The sequence below is a fragment of the Xiphophorus couchianus genome, chromosome 8 (assembly GCF_001444195.1).
Source record: "Xiphophorus couchianus chromosome 8, X_couchianus-1.0, whole genome shotgun sequence".
Classification (NCBI taxonomy): Eukaryota; Metazoa; Chordata; class Actinopteri; order Cyprinodontiformes; family Poeciliidae; genus Xiphophorus; species Xiphophorus couchianus.
This window is the reverse complement of record NC_040235.1, coordinates 1597623-1614803: the sequence shown is the minus strand read 5'-3', so window position 1 is coordinate 1614803 and position 17181 is coordinate 1597623. Positions and strand designations below refer to the sequence as shown.

At 36.7% G+C, this 17181-nt stretch overlaps 1 protein-coding gene and 1 long non-coding RNA gene across 7 annotated transcripts in view; one reads left to right on the top strand and one right to left on the bottom strand.

Annotated features, from left to right (window-relative positions):
- tcf4 (transcription factor 4) overlaps positions 1-17181 on the bottom strand; it is a 176311-nt gene that overhangs the window by 117920 nt on the left and 41210 nt on the right. The window lies entirely within an intron of this gene.
- On the top strand, positions 549-16111 carry LOC114149017 (uncharacterized). The gene is made up of 3 exons (XR_003596414.1): positions 549-1025; positions 4247-4720; positions 13712-16111. It is a non-coding gene; the product is annotated as an uncharacterized LOC114149017 (long non-coding RNA).

The window sequence follows — 17181 nt, the reverse complement described above, 5'->3', positions numbered from 1 at the left end:
GACGTGAAATAAAGGAAACATCCTGTAGGGGGCAGTAATGCGCCAAGTTTTAATATAAAACCAGTAGAAGAAGACAGCTGCCTTGCTCTCTAACAAAATGACATGTTTGTAAAATAGCATTATTTTCAAAAAGTTACGTCGTTTACAACTTCTGAATTAGCGTTAGCGGCTAAGCTAAGCTACAATGTCAGCAACGATTTTATGAAATGATAGAAATAAATCTGCTCCCTGAAAAACAGTTATGTTTTATTAACTTCAGTACATTTTGGACCCTTTGATCCAGTGAAGAAAAATGTAATATTCTGAGATTTTTTGTGAATTTATAATAGCGACATTAGCAAATGAGCTAAGCTAGCAAGCTAATCAAAAGCTAAAAACCTTAAAGTTTAAATTATCAGTTGGTATAATCAGTTTATGCATACTTGAATTAGCAAAATAACTTTTCTTTAGTGGATTGGGCACCAAAATGTTTCCAGCCCAGGGCCCCCATTCTCGTAAATCCAGCCCTGCCTATTATTTTACAATAAAAATTATAAAATTATAGTTTTTTCAGATTTTTTGGAGGGTGATATCGTCATTTATTTTGGTGGGAACCACCTGAGGAATCAGTCCAGAAAAACTGAAATCAGGATCTCCTCCTGACAGCCAATCAGATTCGTCTCAGCAGTGGATCAACACCAGCGAACCTCACGTTTACCACGTGTGTGTGTGTCAGAGTGTGTGTTAAGTGAACGTCAGCTTCATGATCACTCATCCCACAGCCGAAAGCATCATCACCCAACACACACACACACACACACACACACACACACACACAGACAGCGAGTCGGCAAGCAGCAAGCTAGCGCTTAAAGCAAAACTGGGCTTCCATGGTCATCCATTATCACTGACAAGCTAAATGTACCATGCTACGCCATATGGTACAGAGACGGAGCGAGCCAGAGAGGAGGGCGAACGAGGCTACCGTCAGGGGGAGAGAGAGAGAGCGAGGAAGAGGAGGGAGGATGTAGAGCGTTACGACTGAGGTGTGAGTTCTTAATCTACATTCTGCTTTCTGCTTTATGTAAGTAACAACCTGAAAAGGCTCAGATGTTCCTGAGGCTGCAGCAAATCCAGACTTAAAGAAACATTCCTGCAATCAGATTTATTATTATTACTGCAAAACGCTGCAAAAAAAATAAATGGTGCAAATAATAAACAATAACCTACAGGTCACAATAACTGATTTAGCTGGACGATAACTTGTCCCAGAACTTATTATAATAAACAATAATATTTTCAGGCAAAATAATGAATGAACTCATTTCCAAAGATCAATAAACTTTAAATTATAATAAATATTTTATCACTGGATCTGGAAGACATTTTAAATATCCAAAATAAATACACAAAGCAACAAATAAAATTAATCAGAGTCTCTGCAAACAAAATTGTCCTTCAAAAAAAGAAGCTAGTTGAGACCAAAACATCAAACTGAAGATTTTGATCATCCAGAAAACAGAAAAACTATAAATATTGTAAATAAAAATTATTGAGCTTCTTTTAATTTATCATATGATTCATTGATTTATTGTGACAGGCCGATATAGGAGCTTGTTTTAAGTCAATCATTCCTTAATATTGGTGAAAACATATTTTTTACCAATTATTTCACTTAAAACTAGTTATTATAAATGGAATTAGTATTTTTTTCATCAACATTAGGGAATTATTGAGTTAAAACAAGCTCTTATTTCTCTCTGAAAAGTTTCCTATAAGTTAGAAAATGTGAAAAGGCAACACAACTGAAGAAGTTCAGATCATTTCTGCAGTCAAACACGGTGGTGGCAGAGTGGTGATGTGGGGCTGTAACAGTATCAGTGAGTCACCTTGAACTCGAGCTTAATCTGATTCTGCAACAGAGTAATAACAAAAATAAATAAATCCACATGTTGATAATTAAATTAAAAGAACGGCGCTGTGCTCTAAATGAAGGGTGTTCAAAGTGAGGCTCGGGGGCCGTTTGAGGCCCATGGAGTGATTTTGTTTGCGGCCGCCTCTCCGACCACAACTCCTGGCAAAACCTGGCAAACGCTTTAAAATAAATACTGAGCCCGATTATGTTTTTATCTCTCAGAAAAGATTAAATATTTTTTCAGTTTTCTTCAATGGAGACAGAAATAATAACCAAATTAATAATTTAACAAAGAAAAACTATTTACAGTCCTGTCCTACAAAAACAAACCTGATCATTTTTAGTTAAGACAGTTTCTGCTTGGTTTGGAAAATAAAATAAAGTAAAATTGCAACATTTATGGTGATTCCAGTTTTTAATAAATTATATTCTTTAGGCCTGCTGGTATTTTTGAGCCCAAAAATTTGGAAACCCCTAATCTAATCCAGCTAGAAACCATCTCAGATTATATGAGCAGCTCATTAAATCAGACATTATTAAAAACATTATACTACTTTTGCCAATAAAAACTTAAAATGCTTCATGAGTTCAACAAATGCAGGTGTTTTTGAGTTTCTGGGTGAGATTTTATCTTTAATTTCTCCACATTTTGACAGTAAATCCAGTGAAATTCCTTCAGTGTCGACTGAAAACCATGAATTTGTTCCTCAGCCAATCAGAGAAGCGAAAGCTGCAATATTTAACAAAAACACTTTCAGCTGTACAAAGCGACAGCAGTTACAATGAAACCAAAAAATGCCTTTTCCCCTCCTGCTTGGTGTCAGCGCACACACACACACCCACACACACACACACACCCACACACACACTCAGAGATGGTGAGTCTGTTACCTAAAAGCTTACCACAGGAAACATCTGTTCACACAATATAAACATGTTCAGTTTAGACGAAACCGCAAAGAGAGCACCTCGACTCAGACTGCTGCCAACGCTTTCACCTTTATTTTATATTTTTTAATAAAAGCTTTCATGTTTTTTTTTAAAGTAAAAGCTTTTGTATTTCTTCATGTTTTTTTTTTTTACAAAAGTTTTCACATCTTATTTCTTTTTGAATAAAGCTTTGATGCTTATTTTTCATGTTTATCTGATTTTACGCAGCCGGTTCTGATGCAGGTGCAGAAAAACAGAAAAAGCAACGTTTCCTCATTATTCACCAACTATTCACTTTATGAACAAAACAAAGAGCATTTTAAACTTTCCTCCCAGGTGAAGAAGCCAACCTAATTATCACGCTGCCGTGTTTAACAGAAACCTTATTTTACATCTTTTTTCTGATAATTCATGTTTATTTACTTCCTAAAAATATTTATACTTAATTTTTGATTTTGATCCAGTGAAAACTGAAAATGATTCTTGATTTAAATAAAATAAAATGTATTTGTGCCATTTAAAGTTTTTATGTTTTCCCGTAGAAACATTGTTCAAATATTAAACAGCTGACAGAAAGTCGTTTTAATTCATCCCAGTTTATGTTTTGTAACTTTTTAAATGTTCAGCTGAGTGTGATGCCTTTTTAATTTTTTATTTTTAACCGTTGTCATGTTTGTATTTTTATGAGCAGTCATGATTTATGCATCAAAACGTAGATATTTCTGTGTAGATTCATGCAGTGCTGCAGGATTCAATTTTCTGTTAAATCAGCTCAGAGTGAAGAGAAATTATCCCAAACTCTGAATCCTGTTATAATCCCACTGATTTCCCCTCACAAACAGAAACTGAGCTTCCTCTTTAACTCTGACATAAATTATCTATAAAATATGTAAATATGTTTCCATCAGAGGGTTAAAAATTGTTTTTGATATACTGTATAGTTTTTACTCCAGGATTATTTGTTTGAAGCATTAATTATATCTGCTGATTATTTTTTAGGTTCTTTTGTCTTATTAAACTCAAAGTTTAGTCGTTCATTATTATTATTATCAGAATAGAAAGTCTAAGTTTTAAACACAATATTTATCCATTTATGTACAAAAATAAAACTGGTTGAATGGTTAAAATCCTGGACCTTAAAGTTCCTGGAAAATCTGAATTTATGAAAATAAAAAACATTTTTTGTTCCTCTGATTTCATTTGAATGAATTGATCACTGATATTCATCAGAAGTTACATTATCTGATTATAGACGATAATTAAACATTTCCCCCCACAAAATGAGATTTAATGTTTCATTTTTTTTAAAACAAATCTGCGTTTCTACAACTTTTCTTTATAAAACAAAATTAAGCCACTGTTAAAATCCAGAATATTATGTTTTTTTAAATAAATGTTGGTTGTTTTTTTGATAATATGCAGAAAAGAAAACAACCCAGAAAGAGAGAGAGCGCCAGCTTCACAACAAAGACGGAGGCTGTGCCATGCTGCTGCAGAGGGGGCAGCGCCACGTTGGCAAAGCCCAGGGGGCAACCGCTACCTGCTGCCAACACTTCACACACACACACACACACACACACACACAGAGAGAGAACAGATCTGCTTTATGTGGCCTCATGTTCACCACTCCACTAATATAAAAAGCAAAATTAAAGTCGATCCAATCAGAAGCTTTGCAGGCTGTGAAACCCTGAGTCCAACAAGATAAATATTATTATCATTATAGGTTCTCCAGGTTCTCCAGGTTCTGGTTCCGGCCCGTCGGGCTGCTTTCTGACCAGCCGCTGCTTCAGGGTGATGCTGCCCCCCTCTGTTCCAAACCCGTACCGGTCCGGACCGGAGAGACGGGCTGGGGAACCGCGACGCGACGGCTGAAGGATCCGGATCGCTGAGCAGGTTCTGGATGAAAACGTTTTGTTACGGTTTTATCAGATTCTCAGTCCAGGAAAATCTGGGTTTTTTCCCACCACTGCTGCTCTCTGTGGGTTTTCAGAGCGCAGTGATGTCAGCACGCACAGGGCGGCCATCTTGTCTGACAAGCGCGTTTTACCGATTCTATTTATTTGGACTTTGAATCCAGGTCAACTCTACAGCGTACAGCAGCGTAATAAGGCCACTTTACATAGAAGGAAAACAAGAAAAACAGTAATTTTTTCCAAAACACTCAAAAATCTTTCATTTCAGAAATTTTGAGATGAAACTAAGACATTTTCTAGAACAAGGAAATTTCTTACTTGAAACTTTCCCAAATTTTCATCTTTTGGAAATCTTCCAAGTTTGAAAAGCGAACAATTTTCAACATCTGAAAATATCCAAATTAATCCATCCATCCATCCATCCATCCATCTTCTTCCGCTTATCCGAGGTCGGGTCGCGGGGGTAGCAGCTTCAGAAGGGAGGCCCAGACTTCCCTCTCCCCGGCCACTTCTTCCAGCTCCTCCGGGGGAATCCCGAGGCGTTCCCAGGCCAGCCGAGAGACATAGTCTCTCCAGCGTGTCCTGGGTCTTCCCCGGGGCCTCCTCCTGGTGGGACGTGCCCGGAACACCTCACCAGGGAGGCGTCCAGGAGGCATCCTGACCAGATGCCCGAGCCACCTCAACTGGCTCCTCTCGATGTGAAGGAGCAGCGGCTCTACTCTGAGTCCCTCCCGGATGACTGAGCCTCTCACCCTATCTCTAAGGGAGAGCCCAGCCACCCTACGGAGAAAACCCATTTCGGCCGCTTGTATCCGCGATCTCGTTCTTTCGGTCATGACCCAAAGCTCATGACCATAGATGAGGGTGGGAACGTATATCGACCGGTAAATCGAGAGCTTCGCTTTTTGGCTCAGCTCTCTCTTCACCACGACGGACCGGTACAGCGCCCGCTTAACGGCAGACGCTGCGCCAATCCGCCTGTCGATCTCCCCCTCCCTTCTTCCCTCATTCGTGAACATTTTGAGATTAATCTCAAAATGTAATTTTTTTATGAAAATTGTCAGATTTTCAAACTCAGAAATTTGCTACAAAATTTCTGATTTTGAAAATCAGAAAATTTCTGAGTTATTCTTACGAGTAAATTTTTAACTTTTCAACTCAGAAATTTCTTTGCATTTTCTAGAAAAAACAATTTTTGTATTTTTATAGAAATTGCCATCAAAAATGCCCGAGTACAAAAAAAATAAATATCAGTTTTGGGTTTTGTTTTTTACAAAAGTTGTTTTGCAAGAATAAATCAAAACCAAAGTTTGTTAGTATTAGTTTCTTCAGCACATTTCAGCAACAACGCAGTTCAAAGTGCTTAAAATCATAAAAATATCATAAAAACATTGTGAAACAAACACGTTTCATCAAACTATCAAACTCATCAATACATATCAAATACTTTGATTAATGTTCCAGTTATGAGTCAAAAGCAGCTTTAAGGTTTTCAGCCTTGATGTGACGATAAAGATGGAATAATGTAAGAATAAACCATTAATATTATCAGAATATTAAATCTGATCAAACCAATAAAATCAGGAAGTTGAACTTAATCTTATTCAGTGCATTTTATTGATATTTTTTATTATACTTGTATTATTTTATGGGATTGTGGCATATATAAAAAAATATATTGTGGCATTTATGAAGCACAAATCATAATAAGTCAGAAATGTTTTGAACTTAAAAAGCTTTTCATAGTTGTATTATTAAACTAAAGTGATGAGATCATAAACATATTATATCAAAATAACAATTCTTATAAAATATTAATAATTATCACTATTAATATCAACCCAGATTCAGAAATATTTTAAGGAGGAATGCACAAAAAAATTAAAAAAAAAAATAAATTTAACGCTTTTTGGAAGAATTCTGTTTTTTTTGCAACAATGTAACTACAATAATAATAATAATAATAATATAATTATAGTTACATTGTTACAAACACAGTGATTTTGTAACGTTACATGACAGTGTTTTTCTTTGGTACAGTTCCTGTCTTCCTGTCTGAGCTGTAGCGTAACTTTCTGCGTCTCTCTCTCCATTTCCTCGTCTCTTTCGCTCTCTTTGCCATCTGCCTTCCTCCACCTCCATTTTCCTCGCGCCCCCTCCTCCCTGCCGCTCGTCTCACTAAAAACTTGGCAGAGATCCCCGCCGTGGTTTTCATTTTTTTCTCCTCCACTTCTCGTTTGGGGGATTGCGAATGAATGCGATCCAATCTAGACCTCAGCTAAGAGACATGAATTTTCATTAATTACAACCTTGTCAGCAAAAGCATTATGGGAGCTGAATATGAAAATGCTAATGAGGGGAGCTCATTTGCATATTTTTCTTTGTTGGAATGTCATTAATTATTACGTTTTATGATGATGAATGCAGCTGTCGATGGCTAGCCCTCCATGCCTAATTAGCAATCTGAAAATCCTCCGATCAAAAAAATGGATACAGATCCCAAAACTTTACTTTTTATCCGGTACCCCTGCCTGTCCTGGTGAACCCATCACTGCTGATTCCACTAAAATTTACATTTTGTTTGCCCTATACTTTCAACACATCTCTTGTTTTTTACCTTAAATTATCTATAGGTTTATTTCTTATTGATCATCTAGTTGATTGTAATTTAACCCTAAACCAGAGTGTTAGGTCTGAACCAAGTTCAGGTCTGTTTCACTCAGTTAATTAAAGTTAACTATTTGCATCCCACAGAGAACTTTATGCTAGCTCATCAAACTTCATTATAACTTCATGCTGTTTATGATTTTCTCCAACAGTTTAAAAGCCACTAAACTTCGTTAGTCTCAACATTTCCACTCTAATCTTGAATTTCTGGCTCTCTGGATCTTCTGGGTTTAAAAACGACTGATTATTAAACTTGGAATTTAAAAGTTTTTGCCTGTTGTTGGTTTGGAATCACATTTTCACCGAGCAAGTTAGCTATGAGCTGTTAGCCAAGCCCAAAACTGATATTTAAACCAAATGTACTGCATGTGTTGGGCTAGCCACTTAGATGTAATGTTTTAGCTTATTCAGATGGTAATCATGTCTTAACATAGTAAGTTAGCTTTGGCCTTTTAGTCCTGCTCATTAGCTATAGCTAATTGAACAATTTTTAAAAAGCCAGATAGCTTTAAAATATTAGCCTAGCCAGTTAAAACCAACATCAAATTTATATTTAAAACTAAACAACTTAAAGCAACTATACTGTATTTGTTGGGCTAGCAATTTAAATGTGCAGCTTTAGCTTACTCTGGTGATAGTCATGTTTTAAGTTAGCTTTTAGCCTAGAATATTGTAAACTACATTAAAATACTAATAATTTCAAAAATAGATCTAGGCTGCAGTATTAGATCTGTTAGGCTAGCCAATAAAACAGTCTAATAGTCAGTTAGCTATCATGACTTAAGCTAGTAGATTAACTATTATATGTTAGCATAACCCTTTAGCCATCGTGTGCTAGCTTACTCATTGAGCTGTAACCTATAGTTATCACCCAGTTAGCTGTATTTATGGCCCTGATAATTGTATTAGAATTACTGGCAACTAAATTTCCTGAGATTTATTTAGTAGAAGTTACTTTCTGTGTGTTAGTTGGGATTTCTTAACCCAGTAAGTTAGCGATAATCTGTTAGCCTAGCCAATTAGCTACCAATCACACATCAACCCAGTTATCCGTAGTAATCAGAGAGAATGTTAGCTAATTTTAGACTAGCTAGTGAGTCGCTACATGGCAGCTTAGCCAGTTAGCTATCATCAAGTTTATGATGATGTTTTATAACTGCAGCATCAACTCTTTAATCATAAAAAACAAATGGATCACACATTTATAGGCTGCTGTATAATCAAAGATAACTGGGTGTTTTTCTAGGAAATTCAGCCATCTTGATAGTTGTACAATTAGCCATGTGTGGCTAACGCTAGTAGCAAACTCTCAACAACTTTGTTCAGCACCGTCCCTGCCAAGTCCAAACTCTGATTCTGTTGTTTCTTCCACTTCTGGTTTTCTATTGTTTGAAAAAATAAACATATCCCCCTTTCTAAAACCTGGTAGCGTACACCCCCCAATTCACACACACACACACACACACACACACACACACGGCTTAATGAGTGCCAGGCTTAATTAGAACACCGTGATGTCAGAGGCATTAATTATCAGTTGGCTTCGTTTCAAATAAACGACTCTTTTTCCCGTCTTTCGCTCCTAATCTGTCTCTCCGTCTTAGTTTCTACCAGCATGTGTTTTTCTTTCTGTCACATTTAACGCCACATTTTAACCCAGACCTGTTCATCCACCCAAAACAAAAGTTTTTTGTATTTTTTAGAGCTTTAGAATGAGAATTATTTGGAACCAGGATAATAAAATACACCTCAAATGTCAGATTTACTAAAACCACCTAAAATATTTGAATTTTTCCATCATCATCATCATCACTGCTGTCTTTATTTGTGTCACTGAACCAAAACAATGAGCTGCAACTGTGACAAGTTCAATAAAACTTCAAATAAAGTCAAATATTTTAGATTTCCACTACTGTGTACTTTTTTCCTTTTTACAAACCAACTTTTTATGCGACAATGTGCAGGTTGAGATTGTAATATAATGAGCTGGATTACAGAACATGAAGCTGTAATAACATATAATCTGCAGGCAACATTAAAGAATCTGTCAAATTATCCCTAAACGATCATTTCTATCCAGTAAACATTCAGCTGTCAGTTTAATTTTTGTCAGTGAAAAGAACTAAATTAAATTAAAAAATTGCTCTAAATTTGGCTTAAAAATAAAATATATACATTAATTTAAAATCAAATAATCTAAATGTAACTATTTGAATTACAATAATTTAAATATATTTAAATATGAATTTACTATTAAAATTATATTCTAATTTAATTATTAAGTATAATCATTTTATTTGAATTTAATTTTTCTTTAATTTGGGAACATATATTTAGAAGAAATAATGGTGATGTCATCCCTATAACGGTGATGTCATCACTATAACGGTGATGTCGTCACTATAACGGTGATGTCATCACTATTACAGTCATCAGTATTAGTATTCCCAACATTTCCTATAACATTCAAACATTTAGACCAGGAACTGGAACTGATTATGTTTCCTGGGGTAAAAATAAGACACAACATTCATTTTCATCAAAAGAGGAAAGACAGGAGAACATGGCATCCACATCTTCAGTAGTTAGGAAAATAATCTAAACTAACTTGTGTTTTTTTCTAATTTTTTATAGTTAAACCAAACGTCTCATACTTCAGGTCAGTTAAAATCAATAAAATTATTAATACTTGATAAAAGCCACAAAACTGGCAGAAATAATCTGTCAGATTTATTTATTAATCCAGAAGGTTTGACCAAAGTCAGACAAATCAAACAACATTTATCCCCGATAACAAAACGTGACCAAAGAACGTCAAAATCAAATCAATAAGTAATGTTCTCATTACGTCACCCGGCATTTAGCAAATAGAAATAACTTTGGTGATTCTAGCAAACCTAAAACATGAGAAGTTTTATCTGATTTAACTTCAGAAAGCAATAAAAAATATATGTAGGTAAAGTTCTGGTTTATATCCCGATGCTAATATGATTCACAGAAACATTCTGATGTGATAAAACATTCATTATTTCATCATTTTAAAACCAAGAGCAAACTCTCAGTTTTCTATCATGTTCTCATAAATTACTACTTTATTGTCACTATTATGACTTTCTCGTACTGATACAACTCTTATTACTTATCATTACTTCATTCTCGCAGTATTGAGACTTTATTCTCATAATATGAATGATCATGATAATTTTATTCTCATATTATAATTTTATTCTTGTAATTAAAAATATTTTTTTCTCACTCTGGCCCTAACATTTTCACAACTTAAAGCTTTTATTTTGAAAATCTGATACAAAGGTGACAGTGAATCTTCTGCCGCCTGGTTCCAGGAATCTGTCTCTATATGACATGAAGATGCAACAACACAAATAAATCCATGCATTCGTCCCTATATACATCACTAAATGAATCCATGAATGGTTCATCACTAATGAATCGCTGGTTCCCAATTCTGATTCCCAGTTCGTCTCTCAGATGATAGAATCCAGTTCATCTTTGGCCGCTGGGTGTCACAGTTACAACTGAGGAGCACTTTCTCTCTCCCTCGCTCACAATAAACACACTGCTTAATGCTGCACATCTCTATCACTCTCACCTCACACACACACACCCCAACACACGCACACACACACACACACACACACACACACACACAGTAGCGTGGCTGGCCAGATGGGACTCTTCCACATGACCAAGCCGATCAATCAACACTGAAGGGCCCAGGTGCTACTACGCACCATTTCACAGTCTGTCACATCCACACACACACACACACACACACACACACACACACACACACGCACACACACACTGCTGTACATACACATAACAGCAGAGCCGTGAAGAGATGGGAAGATAAAGGACACACACACAGAGCAACATGAGTGACCTGAGCTCGGTCTCTGAGGGACTCATCTGGACGGATGACAGGATGGAGAGAACGGAGGGAGAACAGAGGAACGGAGGGATGGAGGGAGAGAACGGAGGGAGAACGGAGGAACAGAGGGATGGAGGGAGAGAACGGAGGGAGAACGGAGGAACAGAGGGATGGAGGGAGAGAACGGAGGGAGAACGGAGGGATGGAGGGAGAACAGAGGAACAGAGGGATGGAGGGAGAGAACGGAGGGAGAACGGAGGGATGGAGGGAGAACGGAGGAACAGAGGGATGGAGGGAGAGAACGGAGGGAGAACGGAGGAACAGAGGGATGGAGGGAGAGAACCGAGGGAGAACGGAGGAACAGAGGGATGGAGGGAGAGAACGGAGGGACGGAGGGAGAACGGAGGAACGGAGGGATGGAGGGAGAGAAGGCGGGAAGAGATGGATGTATATTAACTTGATATGAGAATAAAGTCATGACATTATGGGAATAAAGTCATAATAATATAATAATAAAGTCAGAATAAAGTCATAATAATATCGGAATAAAGTTGTGATAATATCAGAACAACAAGAACAAAGTAACAATATTACCAGACTTGTTGTAATAATGAGAAAAAATCATAATATCTCAGTATTAAAGTTGTAATACTTCCAGAATAAAGTCATAACATTAGAATAAATCCTAATCTACCTTTACAAGAAAAAAAGACACAAAAGGAAAAAAATTAGTAAAAATATAAACATAAAGGTGCAACAACTGCTGTGAGATTAAGCCAACAGTAACATAACTGTTTTCACAAACTCCTATTAGCTTAAATACAATTTAAATGGGTCAGATAACCAACACTGGACAAAAACATACCATTCAAATGTCAATATGAACCATATTTCACTAATTCTCAGCAGCAGCATCAGAATTAAAGATTTTCCTAATATCCTGCAAAATAAAAGGATTAATTTTAGAATAAAAAGAGAAAATTATCACTGAATTCAAACTTTTCTCTCTAATTCCTGTTTTCTCTGCTTTTCTCTTCACAAAACCAACATTTCTATGAAATGATTGAAAGCAGGTATAATCTGGTTAGCTACATCCAGTAAACTTGTCAGAGTAAAACTTTCTGGGAGCAGAACGTGAAACTGTTAAAGTCGTCTCTGTTTGGCGTTTCCGCCTCTCGTCTTGACGAGAGCCATTATTACCGTGTCAGATCTAATTACAGCAGATCATTTACACGTAATGCACGGCCCCTTCAAAACAATAATACGCTAAATACTCCACAGCGGCTCACAAAGCACGCCCTGTTAATGCAGGCAAGTCAATGCAGCGCTAATCAATTTATGACATCCACTGAAAACACAGAGAACGAGACGGAGGCGACGTCAATCAGCCGAGAAGAACCGGAAAAACGTCCAGGAAGGAAAAAATCTGCCTTCTTTAAACTCAGTTCACAATGTATCTTTAAAAGAATCTCACATATAGTCACAAGTCTATGTTTTTTTAATTGGAATACAATTTTGGTATTACTGTTGTCCCATATGTTTATATATATTTTTTGTAAATAATAATAAAAGCCCATTTTATTGTCAGAAAATGGTTCACCTTTCCTTCCAGTAAGGTAAACGTGTGTTGATTTTTATGGGAAAATGGCTTCTGGTGTAAACATACCTGTTATGGAGAGCAAAGAGTGCCAAATTAATGTAAAAAAATAACATATGATATACTTATTTCAATGCAACATTAGCTTATTAAAACTGGATATAAACAGAAAGAATGTATTAATTATTATTAATAAAGTTATTTCTGCACAGAGTCATAGCAAAATTGAAAGAAGTTAACTTGACTTCCTGTTTGAAGCAGCCAATCAGACGACAGGGTATTGTCTAATCCTGCCCACTCAGTTTAATGAGTTAAGTTGAATAGAAACACAAATTTTAAAAATATGTTTTTCAAACAAAAAAGAAGCTTTTGCGCAAGGATGATGTGTATTAGTGTATTTCAGTAAAATTGCAATACAACTGCAATAAAATTGCGCAAATTAGAATAATAAAATGAAAATAAATCTGTTTAATGGAAATGCCAATTTAATAAAAAACACATTTTGATAGGTCAAAGTTAGTATATTTTGAAAAACTGCAATGGAAACACTTCTTCCCATCACACGAGTCACATGATCAACAACTGGATGTTACTACTGGCGGAAATGACAACGAAGACAAACAGGAAGTAGTAGAAAGATGGTTTTAACAACCTATCGCATAACCAAACTTATTTTAATTGAATTTCTTATTTATTGGATACACCGCAATTGGGAAATTGTGTTATTTGGACATTAGTGGAATATCAACAAGTTTTGCGTACTTTTGTTCATGTTTTTGGTTCAGGTTATTTATTGTCTTTGTTTAAACATTCAGAGCAGAAGCAGCTGAAAGCAGCACATTGAGACAGCGTGGTGCCAAAGGGGAAAACCGAGGCACGACACCCAGCCGCGGTGATGAGCTACTGGGATGGAGAAGGACACCGAGAGGAGGATACGGAAATCAGAAGAGGACAGAAACACTCAACGTTAACGACTCAAAAACACAAGAAATGGAGGAAAGTGACGACTCAGGTTGGAAATGAAGAAAACAAGATGGAAGAGAAAAACAGAAATGTTTCAGAGTAAGAGCGATGAAAAGAGAGACAGATATATGTAGCTCTAAATAAAGTGTCCAGATGTGACCTCCTCAGAGGGGGTCCGGCCTCATGGCTCAACACTCATTAATAAGGTCGCACAGAGGTCAGACAGACGGCGTTTCAGCACCAACAGCAGGAGGAGAGCCACATCGTCAGGTACATACGCAGCTTCTCCTTTTGTTTCCTGCCTTCGCTTTCTACTTTAAAATATGAAATAAGAGTCAGAACAAATGAGAACGTAGGTTTCAATCAGCCTGTAGCCAGCAAAAGAAACAAAGCTGGAATTACGGAACATCATTGATATCAACAATCCACAAACTATTTTATTGACCAATTTTTTCTCAACAAAAATTGATGACAAACTGTGTAACGCTCTGACTGTTGGACGAACAAATCAGATTTCTTCTGAAACCAAACAGAGTCAAACTAGCAGCTTTTCAGACTAAAGCTAACAGGAAAACTAACAAGCTTTAAGGATGACTCAAAGTCCACCTTAAATCTGCACAGTCAAGCTAGCAGCTTCCTGACTCAAACTAACAATATCTGAGAGCTAAGCTAACAGCTACCATGACCTTAAACAGTAGCTCATTATGCTAAAACCCATAGACAACTAAGCTAACATCCACTTGAAATGGGTAACAACTACTGAGAGTTACGCTAACAATAATCGTTAGTTGTTAAAGACAGCCAACCATTAAACACACGCTAACAGCTACTCAGAATAATTTAACAGCTAACACCTACTGTGAGCTAAGCTATAAACGATTCAGAATCATGCTAACAGCTAATCAGAATCAAGCTAATAGCTTATTAGAGTAAAAAATACAGAGAAACAAGACAAGTTGAGCAAACATTTGATATATTTAACCATTATTTTGTGAGCTGAAACCACTGAACCTCTGTTTTGTTTTGTGACAGTTAGTGTGCGTGTTGGTGTTTATATGGGGTCATGGTCATGATGCTGGCGTTAAACACCCTAAAGTATAAGAAATGTCAACCACTTCACTGAAAACTGACAGATTTAAACCACAGAGACACCGCTGACTCAATGCCCGGCGTGGCTGAACAGAAACATCACTTCACTCACACACATCCTCTCATTGCTAGATCACCGAACGTGTGTGTGTAGCTGCAGATTAATCTAGTGGGGTCGCTCAGATGACACTAATCCCTCCGCTGATTATCTAGAGCATAACATCACTCTAATCTGCACGGGGGGTCGGTTTAAAGACGACACACAAGGTTACAAAGGAGGGAGGGGGCAGAAAGACAGCTTCACACTTAACATGTTCAGGTTGGGTTTATTTAACTCTGAACTGTGGCTTCCTTTTAGGGTTTACTCTGCGTATAATCCAAACAGACAACTGTCATTTACAACTAAATGAAAGGGATTATTAAAGGCAATAGTTCAAACACAGAAATAACTCCAGAGCGATGTTCACAATAGACGATAAAACTGCAAAACCCTTGGTTTAGTTTTACCAGAGAGCTTTCAGAGCTGTGGAACAAATCATTCATTTTATCCGCCGCAAAATTCACCAAACGATAAACTGTAAATGAGGTCAGAAATGTGTGAAATAAAAAATCAAAAACACAAACATAAATTGACCCCAATGGACTTAGGGATAATTTGTTTAGCTTTCTTAGTATTTATAGCGATTTTTAGCTAGTTTACAGTAGTTCTTTACATTTAGCATGCTACAAACAACATGTCTGTTAAGCCAGGGCTCCTAATCCAGGTTATTTGGTAGCAAAACAATAACTAACTTACAGTATTTCTTTTTTTATTATTATCTTAGTGTTTATATTGACCGGCTTCTCTCTGCCTGTGACTTTCAAGTCGCTCTTCTCGTTCACGTGAGGCGCTAAAAACAAACCCAACAAGCTAGCAAAATGAGTAAAAACAAAGTTTTTCTTTACAATAGAGAAGGAGACAGAAGAGCAGCACATTTAACAGACAAAACAAGGAGGTAACCATAGCAACCAGAGAGCGTTCGAGGGCAGAGTGGACAATACTCATGTTGCATTGCTAGCATAATGCTACAGGATGATGCTAATAAGGTTGATAATCACTATGGGTTGGCATTTATGTATCGTTTTATCTTGTTTTAATATTAATAAAGGAAAGTCTGTGGAAATATTGTCTCATTTTGAACCTTTACGTTGGGAATCGCTGCATTAAGCGGGCTAGCAATGAGCGCTAACATTTTCTACATATACAGTAGTTTCCATAGCAACAGGAAGTGGTATTACCATCATTTAGTGATCTGGTTGTGTGAACCCAAACATCCAGAGGTAGAAGGTGAAAATGTTTCTGTGTGCCGCATTTCGCCGGCTGCCTCCGTCTCTTAGCGTTAGCATCATAAAAGTAAATTTGCGGCTCCTCGGCTGCAGATGAAGAATCTGATATTTCCCTTTCTGAGTCACAAACCGTAATCACAACGCTGTCACAACACATCCAGCTCACAATGGATCACTCCTGCTGCTCCACCAGCAGCCTTTACTGGATTAGGATTAAATTTCACAAAATAAACTAAAGAAAATATCATCTACTGTTCTCTTTGTTTAGCCAATTTACTTACAAACATTTAAATATTCACCAATTTATAGTCACAAAGGCAATTATATACCTAGAAATAGGTATGAATGACCCTGAGACCAGGTTGTTTTTAACAACTACTTTAGTTTATCATGATCATGAAAGCAGATATTGGTACTTTTGGCAGCGTTTGCAGGCTTCACATCTTGCTGGAGAATAAAAATAAGAATAAAACACAAAGTGGAACAACAGCAGCAGATGACATAGTGCCCTGAGTCACCTCAACCAAACTCTTCTTCCACTAAACTTTCCATTAAAGTGCTTAGATACAGCAGAACTTAACAGAAATAAGTCCTCAAAATGTGACTTCTTAGTGGATCTATATTTGGTTTCACTTTCTGTATTGAAAATAATTATTTATAGATAACACAATTAAGATCAACAATATTCATCAATTCAATAATTAATAAAATTCCAAATAAGCATGTGAATTTTTTCCCGCAACACACTTTTTCCTTCCACTAAACTTTCCATCAGAACATGTAAAATAAAAATGTTTGTTTGTTCGATATGAATCAAAGCAGCGAAAAGCAGAAAGGCGGCAGGTAGAGTCAGAGAGAGTCTTCCATATTTGATGCATCCAGTCAAAGGTAATTAGGCTCTGCTGTG